A 20,149-nucleotide genomic window follows, 5' to 3' on the forward strand; every position below is an offset into this window, starting at 1 on the left:
TGGGTTTAACATTTAGCTCTAACCTGGAAAAGACTGGCCTGCGTGAGTACGTCGACAAGGAATGTTCCACCCCGGTGACTACTCTGGCAAAGTGGCGATATGAAGAGATTGAATATTCGCCCCCCCCCCCCCCCCCAAACTGGCCGATTAGCGATTGGCCAACCTTGCACGGCAGCTGGCTTCGCGAGATCATACAAGCGTCCATCTGGTCAGGCTTCCAAGTTGTGCGCTTGTGTGCCTGAAGTGAACCACAGTGGGGTTCGGTCCAATCATCATCCTTTTAGGAACTTAATGGTTAAAGGGTTCAAGTTTGTATGGTACATGATTGTATTAGTGCAGGGCTTCAGTAGCGCATTTCAGTAGTCATTTATCTTGTTTTGTCGAAACAAGCATAGTCGTTTTCAAGCATACAAACGTGTTGTTTATAAATCTTAATTTGTTCCGTCTTTAAGCTGATGTCTATATTAAGGATTAAATAAAGAGTAACTGATGGATGTTCATTCTGTGTGAGAAATGTTTATTTCCAAGTAGATTGAGGTGATTTGATTATATTAGCAGACCTCTCAACTCTTCTACCCCAGAGGCAGCCCAGCTTCTGCATCGCACCTTTTGTCCACTAGATGGCGCCACGAGGAAGGCCAACTCTCCAAATCCAGTGCATTATTTTGTCCACCAGGGGGAGCTGATCAAAGGGCTCATAATTTAGGCATGAATGACGTTTGGCAATGAATAATCATAATTGCATAATTCAAGCCGTCTTCATAAATGACTTCTCTTAGATATATTAACTGTGTTCTATGTTCTTATTAGTAATAGCAGATGCCTATGACGTCATCACATTGAAGGTAAAAAATAAACTGAGGGATAAATAAATACAGCATAATTCTTCTAGTCAGTAACAGACAGGTGATGTACTTCTAGTCAGTAACAGTAACATATCAAAGGATATTCACTCAAATGAGCAACCATTTCTCATTATTTAGCTCACCCACGTCCAGTCTATTCTATATATATAGACTAATATCACTCACTGGTGGAAGAAGTACACAGTAACTGTACTTGATACCCTCGTAGAACCAGAGGCTGAATTTAAATCCCTCCATTCAGAATTCTACAACCCTCTCAGTGCCACGGAATACATATCTCATTTTATTAGGCTGAGTGCCCACGACGACAAATATCGTTTTATTGTTTTATTAGCGAGCTGAAATCATATTTCATCAACAGAGTCTCCCGTTGGTACAGCAGCCCCTACAGGAGCTCAGAATGGAAAAAAGCGCCCCCCAATCGTCTATCTCTGTGTAACTGCAGGTCAGTCGCTTAGACTGACCTGGGATCTGTAGATATGTAGAGGCGGAGTCATCTGGCTCCTTGTGCTGGCAAGAAGTCTGATCAACATGGAAGTCATCGCGGGACGGGAATCAGCCTGGAATATATATTCACAGCAGCCAATAATCAAATCAATAAGCGTGATCGATATTTGGAATGGCGATCAGGAATTGGAATAATCTTTTTGGAGAACATCTGATCTGAGGTAAGGAATCTATTTTACCAGTCTTGGGATAATCAGAGTTGTATTCGCTGAGATCTCAGCGTTTGCCCTATGTGTCTGTGTGTGCGCGATCGCTGATGAGGAAATAAGAGAATCGATTTTTCAGCTTGCGTCTATAGCATGCATACGTACACATATACTATCGATAATCTAGCGTTTATTTGAAAACGATTCATAAATAGGCCGAAAAATGACAACGTTTTTGTGTATTCTAGAATATTCCAGTAAATGTCTTTTATCATGCAATCTTTATATTTTCCTTGAAAACGAGGGCTTTTCAAAATGCTATAAAACGAAAATGAACCGATAAAAAACAATCTGCTTCGACAATGTTGACTGCAAACGAGTCATTGATAAAGCGACGGGCAGATTAGACACATAGCCATAATTTAAAACATAGATTAGGCGTTTTTAACACTAACATTGGAGTGGGTGGTGGCATTCAATGGGTAAATCAAGGTTAAGGGCTCTGAAAGTGGTAGGTTCTGAAGGAAGAGGTAGGAGAAGGAAACTTAGGTGAAAGAATACCTGACAAATGTACTACGTATATGTCGACAAGATGTGCTCTATGTATTAATGTAGCTTTCTTTTCTGTTTAATGTAGTCGATTTTTCTTAGTTTTTTTTCTTTTTTTTTCTTATTCTTTTTTTTAAATAATTATTACATTTTATTTTTTTTTATTTTTTATTTTTTTTTGTCTACCCCCCATGTGGGGTGGTGTCTTTGTAGTCTGGACGTTAGTGGTCTAGGTGTGTGTGTTGTCCTTCAGGACCGACCCATGTTGATTCACAAGTTACGTCATCATTACTTTGTATTGTCCTGATGTCCTGTGTGCAGAAAGAAAAAAAAACTCAAAGGATAAGTCATAAAAAAGAAGGAAGAGGTAGTTGATACCATGTAAAGGTGTCTAAAGTAAAAGTAGCCGTTCTTTATGGCGTTCTTTTATTCCATGGCTTGGTAGAGTTCATAAGAACCTGATTCTGTTCAAGTGGTTGGTGGCTGTTCAGTCTAATGACGTCCTATTACTGTTGTAAGGTTTGAACTATGAGGGTTCATCTTTTTCACCAAGTTATCACATGGGGGTGGGGGTTAATATCACATGGTGGGGGGTTAATATCACAAAGGGATAAGTGGGAAAGGGGGACAAAAATACATAAATAAATAAAATATATTTAAAAAAAATAAATAAAAAAATAAGCCAAAAACAACAATCCAGGTAAGGGAAATAATTCAAACACACACCAAAACAAACGACCTAAATCAAATCTACTATATAAAGTAAAGTACTTCAAAATGGTCTTGAGTAAAAGTAAGTAAGTACGTTTTATTTCTAAAGCACATTTAAAACCACTGTAGTTGCACCAAAGTGCCGTGCATCATGTAAATAGTGCCCTGTAACAGTAGGCCTTCTGTCCAGCCTCAGCAAATGAGTTCTCTCCTCTCCCACGCTGACCACATGGCCACCCATGGCACATCTATGGTTAAAACAAAACATGTTTGTGTGTGCAGCGGTGGAAAGCCACAAGGTAGTTTTACTCGAGTACTGTAGCCTATAACGTAAGTACAATTTTGAGGTTACTTCACTAGAGTAGTCAAGTCAAGAGTTTTATTTGTCACGGCATACAAGTATACAATGAAATGCGGGTGGTCTTGCCCGCAACGATGTGCAATACAGTGGTACAACATATAATAGAATCCAATAAAAAAAAAAACATTGTGCAATAAACAGGTAACATGGTGTGACATCTCGGTATCTGTACATAGTTATTTACAGAGCATATAGGACATGCTGGGTCCTTTGGTAGTGCAATACACTGTTACTGTTGTTATACTATTTCTAAAGTGACCTTTCCTTTGTGGCCATAAGTGTGGGCGTGTGTGGCATGAGTGTGTGCCTGCTCATGTTAAAGTGGCTGCTAGTGTGTGAGCGTGCACAGCGTGCGTGTCGTGTGTGTGCTTGTGTGTGAGAAGTTCAGTGTTCTGTGGCGCTCGGTGTTCATTATTCAAGGCTCTGATGGCCTGGGGGAAGAAGCTGAGCCGAAGCCTCTCTGTCCTAGTAGCTGGGGTTCGCAGGCGTCTGCCTGACCTCAGCAGCTGGAACAGGCTGTTATTGGGGTGGTGAGGGTCTTTCATTATTCTGCACGCTCTGGATTTGCACCTCTTGTTGTATAGAACCTGCAGGGGAGGTAGTGCAATACCCGTGGTACGCTCGGCTAAGCGCACCACTCTCTGTAGGGCCTTCTTGTCCTGTGCCGTGCTGTTTCCATACCAGGCAGTGATGTTTCCAGTCAAGATGCTCTTGACTTGACTTGAAGTATTATGTTTTTATGGAACGTCATACTTTGACTCCACTACACACAAAGGAAATATAGTACTTTGTAGTCCACTACATTTATCTGAACCCATCAGTTACTAGTTTGAAGACAAATGTTTGCACGCAAGATAAATAGATAACATTTCACATTTGAAGCCTGCCAACCTCATGAGGATGTATAATGAGAGCAGCATAACTGGACCACATACCACTTTAAGAACCTTTAGAGGTCAATGGATCGAGTATTTTATTTTTATTTTATCCACTTTTTCTCCTCTTTTTCTATTTTTCTCTCATCCCAATTCCACTGTGCCAATTCTCCCCTCCCCTGTCTTGAACGTTGCTCGCATATGCCCCCCACTGGCCGGTTGTAGGGAGGATAGAAGCCTTGCATCACGTGTCCCCTCCGATACACGAGGAGGCAGCCTGTCACATATTTTCACCCGCCAGCGCGGACTCTCATTGGCGAGGTGTAACATGTGGGAGGCTCACACTACCCCCGCCATTTTCTGTCTCTGCTGTGCAGGTGCCCCAACCGACCTGTAGGAGTCGCTGTCCACAACGTCCAGATTACCACCCATCGACTTCCACCCGCTGACTCTGCCAATTGAGTTAGTATGACGGCTGGCCCAAGCCGGAGGCAACGGCGACAGCCGGAGTCGAACCCGGTGTCTCTTGCGTTGGTGACGAGCGCAATGTCCGCTGCGCCACCCAGCCGCCCTTGTCAATGGATCGAGGTTTGAATGCTCCTGAACTCTGGAATAACAAGCACATCATGTATAATAATCTGTACCTTTACTTTTGATACTAGCCTACAAGCATTATCAAATACTTTTCTAATTTTTTCTTTTGAAAGGAGGCGGTTGATTTACTTTTACCAGAGTTCTATGTATTTCTACTTTTCTACTACTCGAGTAAAATAATTGTGTACTTCTTCCACCACTGTGTGTGTGTGTGTGCGTGCGTGTGTGTGTAGACGACCATAGATGGACAGTGTAGTGTGTGTGTGTGTCACGTGCATGTGCGTGTATTGACGACCATAGATGGACACAGTGTAGTGTGTGTGTGTGTGTAGACGACCATAGATGGACAGTGTAGTGTGTGTGTGTAGACGACCATAGATGGACACAGTGTAGTGTGTGTATAGACAACCATAGATGGACAGTGTAGTGTGTGTGTGTGTGTGTGTGTGTGTAGACAACCATAGATGGACAGTGTAGTGTGTGTGTGTGTGTGTGTGTGGACAGACCATAGAGATGGACAGAGTGTAGTGTAGTGTGTGTGGAATATTTGAGACAACAGTGCTTGATGCACTGCGCAACGCTGATTGGTCTGTGTCTAAGTTCCACCCCCCTGACCAATAGACACAATGTTGCTATGCCGTAACGTCACTCCGATTGGCCGCGTCGCCCTGCCCGTCAAGCACGTGGACCCGCCTCCTCCGGTACTTCACTTGCGCAATAACACCAACTCGAGAGCTTTGTTATGGATAGTATCCGATGGACGTCCTCCGCCGCCGCCGCCGCGTAGAAGAAGAAGAAGAAGAAGAGAGAACACCCGCCGCAGCTGACAACAGTTAACCACCTGAACAAGACGGGACAGGTGTTTCCTCTATACAAAGGTAAGTCTGAACTGAACGCATTGGGGCCCTCTGTTTGTTTGTTTGTGTGACATTGCGCAACTGTGACGATTTTAACACGCGACCACCAACAACAACAACAACAACAACAACAGCAGCAGAAAGTAGTCCCCCCGTCGCGGACTGAGAGGAGCTCGAGACACTAAAGTAACACTTCTTTATTTTGATTGACACCTCGAGGCTCGCGCATGATCGGTGGGTTGGTTGGTTGGTTGGTTCGCAGAGCCGCTTTGTTGTTGGCGCACGAGGAGGCTGCTCGGGGCTCGCGGCGTCTCTCCTCCTGCACTGCAGTCTGCAGCAGCTCGAGACACAACAACATCCACAACAGCCACAGCTGTAGCTGCGCACGCGCAGGTTATTAACCCTTTCACTGCGACAACACACAGAAGGGTTAACCCTTTCACTGCCGCACGCACTACCAAAACTGTTAACCCTTTCACTGCCGCACGCACTACCAAAACTGTTAACCCTTTCACTGCCGCACGCACTACCAAAACTGTTAACCCTTTCACTGCCGCACTACCAACACTGTTAACCCTTTCACTGCCGCACTACCAAAACTGTTAACCCTTTCACTGCCGCACTACCAACACTAGTGTTAACCCTTTCACTGCCAAAACTGTTAACCCTTTCACTGCCACACTACCAAAACTGTTAACCCTTTCACTGCCACACTACCAAAACTGTTAACCCTTTCACTGCCGCACGCACTACCAAAACTGTTAACCCTTTCACTGCCGCATGCACTACCAACACTGTTAACCCGTTCACTGCCGCATGCACTACCAACACTGTTAACCCTTTCACTGCCGCACGCACTACCAAAACTCTTAACCCTTTCACTGCCACACGCACTACCAAAACGGTTAACCCTTTCACTGCCGCACGCACTACCAAAACGGTTAACCCTTTCACTGCCGCACTACCAACACTAGTGTTAACCCTTTCACTGCCAAAACTGTTAACCCTTTCACTGCCACACTACCAAAACTGTTAACCCTTTCACTGCCACACTACCAAAACTGTTAACCCTTTCACTGCCGCACGCACTACCAAAACTGTTAACCCTTTCACTGCCGCATGCACTACCAACACTGTTAACCCGTTCACTGCCGCATGCACTACCAACACTGTTAACCCTTTCACTGCTGCACGCACTACCAAAACTCTTAACCCTTTCACTGCCACACGCACTACCAAAACGGTTAACCCTTTCACTGCCGCACGCACTACCAAAACGGTTAACCCTTTCACTGCCACACGCACTACCAAAACGGTTAACCCTTTCACTGCCGCACGCACTACCAAAACTGTTAACCCTTTCACTGCGACGACAACACACAGAAGCGACCGTCGGTTGTGTGATAGTAAAGTTGTTCAAGTTCTTTAATAGTTGTCATACAGAAGTACAGAATACTTTCATACAAAATGCTTCTTACTGTTACGCTCCAGAGACTGTGCTAGACAAGATAGTATCAAATAACATAATAACATAATATAGCATGAATTTAGAAGAAGAAAAATGAGGTCACAGTGTTCGGTATAGACATATGTACAATGTTCTGAGTTACCATATAATATACAATACACAATACTATGCAGTGTACTAATGTACAGTACTATCTAGTGCAAAGCAGAAATGGGATGAGGTACAATTTTAGGTACAATTTACAGTAAGGTGTACGAGTTGTAGTGCAATCCCTCATCCATAAATATAAAGTGTGGGGAGTGGGTGCTACAGTGTGTTTGTTTAAAGTGGGTGTGTGCTATAAAGTGTGTGGAGTGGGTGCTACAGTGTGTTTGTTTAAAGTGAGTGTGTGCGTGTGGATGTGTGTGCTATGTGCGTTTGGTGGTTGTTGTTGTGTAGTGTTCATTCATTGTTCGTTTAGCAGCCTGATGGCCTGGGGATAGAAGCTTCTTCTGAGTCTCTTAGGGTTAACCTTCTGTCGTGTGTGGCAGTGAAAGGGTTAATAAAGGGAAGTTGCGGGAAGGAATGAGACCGTTTGTTTGTTTTTTTTGTTTCTGAGCCGAGGTTGACCTGTTTCACACGCATACATACACATACACACACACACACACACACACACACAAAACAAGTTTATGTTGACTGCTGTTTCATCTTGAGATTCGAGAGGATGGTAAATTGCCGTCGGCATATAGTTATGGCATTATTATAATAACTTATAATATAGTTATGGATGACGTGTGTGTGTGGGCTTATTATAGGTCAGTTTACAAGAAAAGAAAATGGGTCATCATCATAATAATAATGGAGGCATTTGTCCTGGTTTAGTCGAGTATTCTTATTTAATATCCTAACAACACAAGAGAGAGTGTGTGTGGTTTGAGATGGACGGGAGGGAGAGAGAGAGACTGTGTTGTGTGTGAGTGAGAGAGCTAGACAGGAGGGAGAGATAGAGAGAGTGTATATGTAGTGTGAGAGAGGGAGCTAGACAGGAGGGAGAGAGAGAGAGTGTATGTATGTAGTGTGAGAGAGAGAGCTAGACAGGAGAGAGAGAGAGAGTGTATGTATATAGTGTGAGAGAGAGAGCGAGACAGGAGGGAGAGAGAGAGTGTGTATATAGTGTGAGAGAGAGAGCTAGACAGGAGGGAGAGAGAGAGTGTATGTATGTAGTGTGAGAGAGAGAGCTAGACAGGAGAGAGAGTGTATGTATATAGTGTGAGAGAGAGAGCTAGACAGGAGGGAGAGAGAGAGAGAGAGTGTGTATATACTGAGAGAGAGCTAGACAGGAGGGAGAGAGAGAGTGTGTATATAGTGTGAGAGAGAGAGCTAGACAGGAGGGAGAGAGAGAGAGAGAGCGAGACAGGAGGGAGAGAGACTGTGTTGTTGTGTGAGCAGCTGGCTCCGAGTAGCTGGTTTGATCGGTCTGACTGCTTCACTTTGTGCACGTGAGCTCTGTAGCTGGTTGAGTACACAGTGGGGCCAATGCTGCTAGTGGTGGAGCTTCACTTGGCTGTCATGGTGGTTCTTCAATGTAGATTATACACGGTGTGTTGGCAACTGTAATGTGTGTATGATATCACTTTTTTTAAAAGAGGCTTTTAGAATGCCCATTAATCCACATATATATGTGTGTATATATCAACAGAAATGTAATACTTTGATGTCTTCTTACTAGTACTACTCTTGTTGACAAATCACAGTGGAACAGTAATATAATTTCGTCCCAGTGTGTTCACTCTACCGCTGTATGTAAATGAGGTATTATCGTTCAAAAGCGCTTACCAGTGGTTACAGACAGGCAGCCATGTTGGAAGAGGGAGAGAGATACTTACGTAACATTTACATTTGGTCATTTAGCTGACTATTTTTTTTAACTTGCAAATCGTATATACAACAAGTCAGCAGGATGGGGGGGGGGAGCGGTGTCGTTTTTCGTCTAGCGGCACAGAGCGCGAGCTCGCTCCACTCTTGGGGAGTGTATTAGCAGTATAGACATATTGGCATAGTAGCTGTAGGCACGGTAGTATATAGACGTCACATGAACGTTCTGTGCGAGGCCTCTGTTGTTGACAAAAGGCCCATTTTGTGGGTCGTCCACAAGTGAGCCATACAAAACCCATAGAGTGGAGCTCGTCGACGACCCTGCAGGCCGGGCCAGCTGTCCGCTCTACATTCAGCCTCTCCCGTTGCTACCTACTGTGTTCGCACCTATTTCCTGCTTCTCTTTTGGCACAACACCGACCGAGAACAAAAGAAGAGTGAGCCGTGTGCTCCAGAAGGTTCGTGTGCCTGAGGCAGATAAGACTCCCTCCATGAGCAACAGCAGCAGCAGTAGGTGATACATGCTGTAAAATGCTATATAGGCCCAGAACAGCACTGTGATGAATCACAAAATTGTTTTGTTTTCTTTTTCCATAGCTGGATCAATTCTTAAGGAGAGAGTGGATCTCTGAATGATCAAATGTACTTCACGCCTGTGTGAACAAAAAATAACCTGAGCCCTAGCCCCCCCCCTCTCTCTCCTCTCTCTCTCTCAGTCTTTGTTAGATTAGGTTGAGATCTTTATCAAGAAAGTGGAATCCTAGGGCGGTTAGGTGGCGTAGCGGAGATTGCGTTCGTCACCAACCCCGAAGCTGTGAGCTGGATTCGCCTGTTCGAATCCAGCTCACAGCTCCGGGGTTGTCACCAGCTTGGCTGGCCGTTCACACTAATACAATTGGCTGTATTAGAAGGTGGGAGAAGCTGGCGGGGTGGGTCCGGGTCGTTGTAAACAGCGACTCCTACAGTTCGGTCGGGGCGCCTGCTAAGCGCGGATAGGACCTGAGTGGGATAGTGTGATCCTTCCACACGCTACGCCCTCTCACTGAGAATCTCAGGGAGGATCCGCGCTGCCAGGTGAAAAGAAGCGGTTGATTGGCTGGACGTGTGTCGGAGGAAGCACGTGATAGCCTCCACTCTCCCAGACCGACTGTGGGGGGTAAGTGCGCAGCGACCAGGAAGGGATTGGGAATTGGCATAACGACTAACATTGGGATGGGAGAAAAATCTGAGGAAAATGGAGGGGGAAAAAGATCAATAAAAGAAAAAAAAAAGTGGACTCCTTATGTCCTGGCTGACATCAAATGAACAAGATGTAAAATGAGGGCATTAAAAAGCAAGAAACGCCACTAAACTACAACACAATAGTTACAGTGTGGATGTAGTGCGTCGTGGAAATGACGACGGAAAGAATGATAATAAACGGCACTGGATGGTAATGCAGGCAAGCTGATGCTCTGTCCTGTTCGTATGACCCTGTGTGGTGCTTTGCAGTAGAGGGCAGAGCAGTGTGCCCCCCCCCCTCCAATCAATAGGACATTATACAACATGTCTGCAACTTTCTTTTCCCCCCATAAAGGTTGTAAGACAATGCAGCATATAATGTGGATATATGACTGAAGTAAGGTATAAAGTGTGTGTGTTGGGGGGTTAGGTTAGGTACCGTTCAGGGCTCGAGAGTATAACTGATGCCTTCCAAAATAGAAAAGTTTAAATATCCTGGGTCAGTCCTAAATTAGTTACACCTTGTGCTTGTTGACCAAATTCCCAAACTGGGTTGAGCCAGCTGTGTTTGTTGACCGACTCGGTTACAAGCTGAATAGCCAATCTAGGTGGTCAAACACAATACAAATAATGATGCTGCTTGTGCAAGGCCGTCTCCACTGGACAGACACACACTCTGATGACCGGAGCTCGGCCTCGCCTGCACTGATCCACTGGAGAACTCTGCTGGTCCAGGACTGTGTGATGGAGCGGAGATTCAGACATGGGAATCCACTAACGTTATAGCTAGAACATTATCTCGATCCCTGCAAATCCACTAACGTTATATCTAGAACATTATCTCGATCCCTGCAAATCCACTAACGTTATATCTAGAACGTTATCTCGATCCCTGCAAATCCACTAACGTTATATCTAGAACGTTATCTCGATCCCTGCAAATCCACTAACGTTATATCTAGAACGTTATCTCGATCCCTGCAAATCCACTAACGTTATATCTAGAACATTATCTCGATCCCTGCAAATCCACTAACGTTATATCTAGAACATTATCTCGATCCCTGCAAATCCACTAACGTTATATCTAGAACATTATCTCGATCCCTGCAAATCCACTAACGTTATATCTAGAACGTTATCTCGATCCCTGCAAATCCACTAACGTTATATCTAGAACGTTATCTCGATCCCTGCAAATCCACTAACGTTATATCTAGAACGTTATCTCGATCCCTGCAAATCCACTAACGTTATATCTAGAACATTATCTCGATCCCTGCAAATCCACTAACGTTATATCTAGAACGTTATCTCGATCCCTGCAAATCCACTAACGTTATATCTAGAACGTTATCTCGATCCCTGCAAATCCACTAACGTTATATCTAGAACATTATCTCGATCCCTGCAAATCCACTAACGTTATATCTAGAACGTTATCTCGATCCCTGCAAATCCACTAACGTTATATCTAGAACATTATCTCGATCCCTGCAAATCCACTAACGTTATATCTAGAACGTTATCTCGATCCCTGCAAATCCACTAACGTTATATCTAGAACGTTATCTCGATCCCTGCAAATCCACTAACGTTATATCTAGAACATTATCTCGATCCCTGCAAATCCACTAACGTTATTATATCTAGAACGTTATCTCGATCCCTGCAAATCCACTAACGTTATATCTAGAACGTTATCTCGATCCCTGCAAATCCACTAACGTTATATCTAGAACATTATCTCGATCCCTGCAAATCCACTAACGTTATATCTAGAACGTTATCTCGATCCCTGCAAATCCACTAACGTTATATCTAGAACGTTATCTCGATCCCTGCAAATCCACTAACGTTATATCTAGAACATTATCTCGATCCCTGCAAATCCACTAACGTTATATCTAGAACATTATCTCGATCCCAGCAAATCCACTAACGTTATATCTAGAACATTATCTCGATCCCTGCAAATCCACTAACGTTATATCTAGAACATTATCTCGATCTTAGCTTGATGGATCGAAGCACAGACAGACAGACACAAACACACACACACAGTGCAGCTACACGTTATAATGTATGTTACAATACAAATAGTTCGAAGCCTGCATCCATAATTATCTGTAGTTAGTTCCCTGTTAGGAATGTTATTGTTAGCTTTTGGAATCCTGTTGACGCTAACGTAAGCCCACTTAATCGATTATCGGGCTATCGACCATTAGCAAATGCAACCCTTATAAAACAAACGTTGGCTATCTTTTATCAAATCGATTGCTTCCAGTAGCAGACTGTTCGAGAGGCTCCTCCTGCAGTGTCCTGTTCAGCCGCTCCCTCGGCTCCGACGGCAGGGTTCTGTTGCCCACAGGTCCGCGGGTCAGTAACATTACTCTACTGCTGGGGGCATACGTTTGAGATCACTTAATTTCAATTATTTAATGCAGTATGACCAGCAGTCTCAATGTATGTTGCCGGGAGGATTTGGCTGAAGTAGCCCGGGATCAGTTTGAGGTGATCGGTCGACTCGTCATCCAGGCGGAAATGTCGGACGGGCCGGGCTGAGATCCACTCGGGCTTGGATATCTGAGGGAGGACAGGAAGAGTTGAGTGTCATCGACATAGCGGTGATGATGACAACAGCAGCAGCAGCAGCACACCACCGGCTTTACTCTCATTGTTCCTAGGGATGGGAATTGATGAGATTTTATCGATACGATTCCATTATCTATTCTGCTTATCGATTCGATTCTTTATCGGTTCCCTTATCGATTCCTGATAAATTTATAATTTCAATAAATAAATTGGAAATGCAACAGAACTAAGCTGGTTAGAATAACAACATGCAACTTGACATTTCTGATTGTCTTTTATCATTGAGCCCCCACCAAAATGGTCGCAATTTCGAGCCCTTACAAATTTAGTGACTGCTCGGTGACACTCGTTCACCTTTTCCTGAGTCAGTTTACCCCGCTGTGCCAGCGTGAAAGGATTTTCCTGAGGTGCGCAAGAACCACTAGCTGCAGCCTCAGTCTATTGTGATCATCTAAAATGGATGAAATGGGAGAATATTTATACAGTGAAAGCATTCATTTTCATTTAGGTTTTCCTAGTCAAGGAATCAAATAGTCTGCTATGGCTGCATGCGTGGCGCTAACATTATTGTTTTAAAATGCGCAACTGTCGGAAAAACATGGCATTGATAAGAGGAATCGATAGTCACGGAGGCATGCGATTCCAGGAATCGGACAATTAGGAACCGGTTCCCAAACGGTTCCGGTTCTCGATTCCCATCCCTAATTGTTCCTGAAGGCTCCCAAATGACAAATTACGAGCGTCCAAAGTAAATCATTTTACTTCCTCTATTTACTATATAACACATCTACTTCCTCTATTTACTATATAACACATCTCTACTTCCTCTATTTACTATATAACACATCTCTACTTCCTCTATTTACTATATAAAACATCTACTTCCTCTATTTGCTATATAAAACATGCACTTCCCCTATTTACTCTATAAATCCTCTATTTACTCTATAAAACATCTACTCCCTCTATTTCTGTGTTGTCAGTCACTCCCTGGCTGTTTATTGGTGGCTAGTTTGCACATGTTTGCACAGGACCGGTTTTCCCTCCTGGATGTCACGCTCCTTCGGTGGAGCTGCTTGTTGTTGTGACATGTTATGAAATCATCACCTCCTCTTTCTAAACTCTTGACATTAACGTTATTGATGTCAACATCAAACATGGACCTTTTTGTCAACAAGTTCTAGTATCGCCAACATAGCAAGTATCCAGAACTCACATTCTAGTATGATTATTATACTTAAATATGCTGACTTTTAACACTTTGAATGCCAGCCACGACATAACACGTGTTAGCCGCCCGCCCCCTGAATGCCCACCACGACAATTAGCGAGAATAATTTTTTATTAGCGATCTGAATTAATATTTCATCAACCGAGTCTACCGTTGGGAAACCAGCCCCACCAGGAGCTCCGATGTGAAAAAAGCGCCCCCTATCGTCTCCCAGATGGTAATGCACCCTTTTGGAATGGACTCAATAAAAATGGATGAGAAAAAAAAACTCCGGAATCCACATTTTACTTCTCACGCATGTAACCGGAGATGATCCCAGTCATTGTGGAGCATCAGAACAGCGTGTAATATGTGTTTTACAGTATTTAGCGTAGAGCTGCCGCGGTATTGATGTTTTCCTTACCGCACAAATTTGCAAAATATTTCCTACCGCCGCGGTTATTACCGCACGCACACAAAAAATTTAAAAAAAAGTTTGAATGCATTTTTTTTTTTAGTAGTAGTAGTCTACTCTTTATAGCATATAGCCTGCCTCTAGTCTAAATGTCTCTTTAGAGGATGACTTTGCAGCATGACTATTGTTTGGGATTCGGCAAGCACGCATTAGTTATTGAAAGTGAAACACGGATTCAAAGTTTCCCCTCAGGTCGTGCGCCGTTCACTCGGTGTCGCGGGCAGGGGTGGTTACCCCCCCGACCCTTTCTTATTATTATTACTATAAAGTTACTACTTTATAATAAAGGCATTCGTTTTGTGGCATTAACATTATATAGTTATTAGGGATGCACGATATTGATTTTGACACCGATACCGATATCGATAACTTTATGCTCCTCAGGCCGATAACCGATATCGATAACCGATATTTATTGTATTATCTTTTTTCTTAATGTATATATTATTTTTTTTATCAATTTTTTTTTTCAACATGAAACAAAACATATCACAATACAATAATAATACATAAAAAGACTTCCCAGGACAATAACTTAACACCAACTTAAATGTGACCTAACCAGACAACAGAAACAAAAGCCAAGACAACAGTATTGACTGATAAAGTGACCATATTTATTTTTCCAAATGAAAATTCACAATCCGTCAACAACTTATAATACATCCAACCTAAGACGCTCAAAGCTTTTTGTTCTTTTTTCAAAGCGGAGCCTTGAAAAAAAGGCTTTGAGTGGACACATCACCACCACAACAAGTCACCTGCAACAAGCTAGAAGCTAGAACCTAGAAGCTAGAAGCTGCTGTGAATCCAAAGCCAGCTATTGACGAGTCGTTTGCTAAATTAAAGAAGTTTGACAGAAATGACCCAAGGGCTCAAGCCGCTAGCTTTTAAGCAGTCCTTGGTGGTGCAAATTAACCTGGCTACTATGGAGCAATAAGTGACTGCGTTCAACCGAGGGTTGCATCACAGCCATGGAAGGGGCTAGCTTTGCTTAGCTCCTCGCGTCGTCGTAGGCTTCTAAGTTAACACAATAACACACCATCGTAGCGGTGGTGATGCCGCAGGTGACCCGTCAGGCTGGATGTATTACAAGTTGTTGCCCTTTTCCCTCCTTGTGGAACTTCTCCATTGCATTTATTACAAATAGCAAGCGATCTTTTTCCTCTGAAATTCCGAGTACCGACGCGGCCATCTTTGTTTTTAACGTCTGCGCTGATTCAGAAACTTACGTGCCTACGTCACAGCCAAGAAAGGGAGCGCTCGATTTGTGTAAAACGCCCTGTTCTTAAACCACACGCTGTCAGTCGTACCACAGTACTGGCAAAACGGGATGAGCCTACAGTCAAAACAAACGCACTTCATTCCAATTCACCCACACAGCATTTTCTTTTACCAAAAAATATATTATATTATCGGAGCTATTAATAACGTTATCGGGTTTATCGGGATGACGTCATAATTGCTGATATCGGCCCGATAATTATCGTGCATCCCTAATAGTTATACGTTCAATAACATCAGCGTATTTACCGGACCGTAGCAAGGCAATTCATATCTCAGTTCCTTTCTTTGCTCAGAGCGTGCTGAGTTGTCCCATTCTGCGGTCTGTTAATAAAGTTTTCAATCAGACAAGTGTATAGAACGAAGGGCTTTTATTATAACATTCGTTGCAGACAGTAAAATCATTATGTCTCGTTTAGTACTCCTGAGGAGCGATGGTAGTCCACTCCGGCGGGGAGCTAAAGCTAACGTTATTAGCCGTATTGTGATGAGCTCTGATCAATGGCTGACATTCAGGACGTAAAAAACTGCAGGACGCTCCAACGTGTGACGCGTCTCTTCTGACCAATCAGTGGTCTGCAATGTTTAACTTTCACGTGACTTTTCTGGTACCCAATAGGGTCGCTTGGAACCTCGATAGAGGAGTAGGGTATATCTGCAGAGCCGCAAGCCCAACGAGAGGAGGGTACTTTATTATTATTATTATAAAAAAACAGCGGTGATGCGGTATTCAGCCTACTCTGCGGTGGCCGTGATGTAACAGCGATACCGCGGTAATGCGGTAATCGCGGCAGCTCTAATGTAGCGATGGATCAATTAAAGGATCGATTTTTGGAATGGCGATCAGGAATTGGAATAATCTTTTTGGATACCATCTGATCTCAGGTAAGGAATCTATTTGACCAGTCTTAGGATAATCTGACATGTTTTCACGGAGATGTAAGCTTTTCCCCTATATGTGATATGGCTGTTTTGACTGTGCGAGTGATCAGGAACTAAGAGAATCGAGTTACAGCTTGCGGCACCAGCGTGCATACGTACACATATACTATCGATAATCTAGCGTTTATTTGAAAACGATTCATAAATAGGCCGAAAAATGACAACGTTCTAGAATATTCCAGTACAGGGCTTTTATCACGGAATCTTTTTATTTTTCTTGAAAACGAGGGCTTTTCAAAATGCTATAAAACGGAAATTAACCGATAAAAAAACAATCCGCTTTGACAATGTTGACTGGGAAATGAGTCATTGATAAGCGACGGGCAGATTAGACACATAGCCATAATTTAAAACATAGATTAGGCGATATTAACGCTAACATTGAAGTGGATGGTGGGCATTCAAGCACTAAATCGTGCGCCCCCTGCTGGGCACTGAAAGTGTTAATGAACTTATTGTTGAGTTATCTAAGCCAAATGTAACATTGGTTATATGTGGTTCTAACCACTGTTGTGTGTATTTGTAGGCAATACACCGTCAAAGAGTCGTGTGTTTATCCTCACTGGTTTTGTCCTCACTGGGAAGACCTTTTAGATGAGAGGGTAGAGCTCGATGCGGTGACATGTGGCTAACTGGTAGGCGTGGGAATCACCAGAGGCCCCATGATACGATATTATCATGGTGCTAGAGTCACCATATTGTGATTTATTATATATATAAATCATCAGTTTGATCTAATAATAAGATAATATTTTCAGTCTGTTCACGTCTTTCCAATCATTTGTATTGCAGTAAAATGGGATTGTCAAGCTAAAAAGAAAAGTGTGTATATATACATTTATTATTACATGTATACTTTATTTTTTTTATCTACTTTTTCTCCCCATTTTCTATTTTTCTCCCATCCCAATTTCATATCATCCAATTCTACCCTCCCCTGTCTCGAACGCTGCTAGACCATGCCTCCCACTGGTTGGCTGCAATGTGGACCAAGCCTTGCATCACGTGTCCCCTCCGGTACACGAGGAGGCAGCCTGTCGCATCTTTTCACCTGTACAGCGCGATCTCTCAGCGGCGAGGAGTAACGCGTGGGAGGCTCACGCTGCCCCCGATACTTCCTGTCTCTGCTGTACAGGCGCACCAACCGACCTGTAGGAGTCGCTGTCCACAACGTCCGATCCCCACCCACCGGCTTTCCCACCCCCTAACACTGCCAATTGTGTTAGTATGAACGACCGGCCAAGCCGGGAAGCAACGCCGAGAGCTGGGCTCGAACCCAGCGTCTCCTGCGTTAGTGGCGAGCGCCTTGCCCACTGCGTCACTTAGCCGCCCCTTACATATATACTTTTAATATCAATACTTGGCGTCACTGTATTGATTATAACATCGCCACGCAAAATATCGCAATATATTGCTGTGTATGGAACTGGTGGTGGAGTCGTGGCGAGACAGAGCTGGCGGCCAACCCTTTCGGACCCACCGTCGCGCACGCAGCAGCAGTCTGCTGATGACGACGCGACACAATGCCTACTGGGTTAATGGAAGTTCTCCAATTCCAAGAAAGCCATTCTGGAAACCTAAAGGGGGGTCTGGTGTCGCGGGCGGCAGGCCTGGCCAGGTGTTGTTTTCCTCATCCCCGCTCCCCGTCAAGAGGTTCTGGTTGTTGGGTAACGAGAGAGTGATGGATGAGTCTGTCGAGACACACGATCCACGGCGCCGAGTTCCTTTTTCATTCAGTCCCGTCGTCTCAGTCGATCAGGAGCACCGCTGTGTCGGGTCGTCTGCCGGTGAGCTAGTGACCACTGCTGTCCCCCTCGTCCGCTTCCGACACCTCCCTCCCTCCCTCCCTCCCTCCCTCCCTCCCTCCCTCCCTCCTTCCCAGGCTCCTCATTCAGTTTGGGGGCCTATTCTGAATGTTACACTGCTGAACTATAAACAACTTAACTAACCGCTGTGCAGATTTCAATGAAACGAGAACATTTTGAGTCAAAGGTACGTGTTTTTTTGCATTTGATGTTGTGCCTTTACAGAGTTATTAGTCAGTTTAAGTGGTCTCTCTGTGAGCCCTCTCTACACCTGTACGTCACACAGCCTGCTAAATGGCTCTGCCCATGAGACATCTGCTGCCAAAACGCTGCACAGATGGCGTGACATTTAATTATTTAACTTTTTTCGGGGCATCTGGGTAGTGGTGTGTAGAGGTCTAAGCACTCGCTTACCACCGCAGAGACCCGGGTTCAATTCCCGGGAGCTGTCCCTGCAACAAGCACAATATTGGAAGAAGTGTTGGCGGGTGGGAAGGACTGAAGCCGGTGGGGGCTGCTGCTGCAACAGTGACTCCTAGTGGTCGGTCTGATTCTAAACATTCTCTGAGAAGTTGACAGTTGGTCAAACTACACCTCAAGTGAGAAATAGTTCCTTTACTGATCAATTTGAAAATTCTCTCAGCTGAGTAACAATGTTCATCAAAGTGTTGAACCAGTTACTGAAGATGAAATATGAATATCCCGTTTATTGGGCATTATTGCACATGGGAACCTCACGCTTTACTCATTTGTCATTTTAACACACACACACACACACACAGTCTCAAAACATTACACAGCCATGGCGGCCAGGTAGCGCAGTGGACTAAGCGCCTGTCTACCACCGCAGAGACACTGGTATCGAATCCAGCTGTCAGCGTTACCTCCGGCTTGGGCCGGTCGTCATACTGACTCAATTGGCAGTGTCAGCGGGAGGGAAGCCGGTGGGTGGTAATCTGGTCGTTGTAATAAACATCGACTCCTACAGGTCGGTCAGGGCGCCTGCACAGCGAGGAAGGGATCTGGGGGAGGTAGTGTGCCCTCCCACGCGTTATGCTGACACCCAATGAGAGTCCTCGCTGGCAGGTGAAAAGAGGCTGCTGGCTGACTCCACATGTATCGGAGGAAGCATCTGATAGACTTCAGGGCTCCCTAGACCGGCCAGTAGGGGGCAAATGCGCGCAACAACCAGGAAGGGGAGGGGGGGGGGGGGGGGGGGGGATTGGCATAACGACTAAATTGGGATGGGATGAAAATACAAGGAAAAATAGGAGGAGAAAAAGTGGATCCAAAAAAAAAAAAAAACATTACACAGCCAACAAACCAGCACTGTCGTGGCCGTCACTCGGGACCGACCGGCTGACACGTTTGACCCTTGACCCCCAGTTCTCCCCCCCCCCCCAGAATGGTCTGACCTCAGCGCTTCCATTCATGGCCCGGCGGGTGGGTGCCCCTGCATTGTGCCCGCCGGCCGGTGCCCGCTGAGTCAGCAGCCTGACGGGCAGAACTGCTGAGGGGAGGGAGGGAGGGAGGGGGGAGGGAGAGAGGGAGGGAGGAGGGAGCCCTCCGACTGGCAGCCAGCTGTTTGAACACCCCACACTGACCCTGACCCCCGACTCTAAAACTCGGGGAAACATCCAGACGGCATGATATCGATTCGTGACCCCCCCCCCCCCCCCAAGATAGTTCCTTCCTGTATTGATAGGACGAGGTATCCATGGTAGTTTCACTGAGCACAGATTCTCTTCCTCCTCAACGCCCTGCCCCTACAAGCGTCTTCCTCTTACTGTAGATACTGAGGACAAAAGTGTGTGTGGTGTGTGTTT

General features: G+C 44.7%; 1 protein-coding gene across 1 annotated transcript in view; it reads left to right on the top strand.

Annotated features, from left to right (window-relative positions):
- The first annotated feature begins 5,353 nt into the window (after positions 1-5,353).
- The window catches only part of ypel2a (yippee-like 2a), a 42,679-nt gene continuing 27,883 nt past the window's right edge, over positions 5,354-20,149 (top strand). The window contains exon 1 of the mRNA XM_084338368.1: positions 5,354-5,487. The gene's annotated coding sequence lies outside the window, so the exon portion shown is untranslated. The remainder of the gene's footprint in view (positions 5,488-20,149) is intronic.

The sequence above is a fragment of the Notolepis coatsorum genome (assembly GCF_963971535.1).
Source record: "Notolepis coatsorum genome assembly, contig: SUPER_8_unloc_1, whole genome shotgun sequence".
Classification (NCBI taxonomy): domain Eukaryota; kingdom Metazoa; phylum Chordata; class Actinopteri; order Aulopiformes; family Paralepididae; genus Notolepis; species Notolepis coatsorum.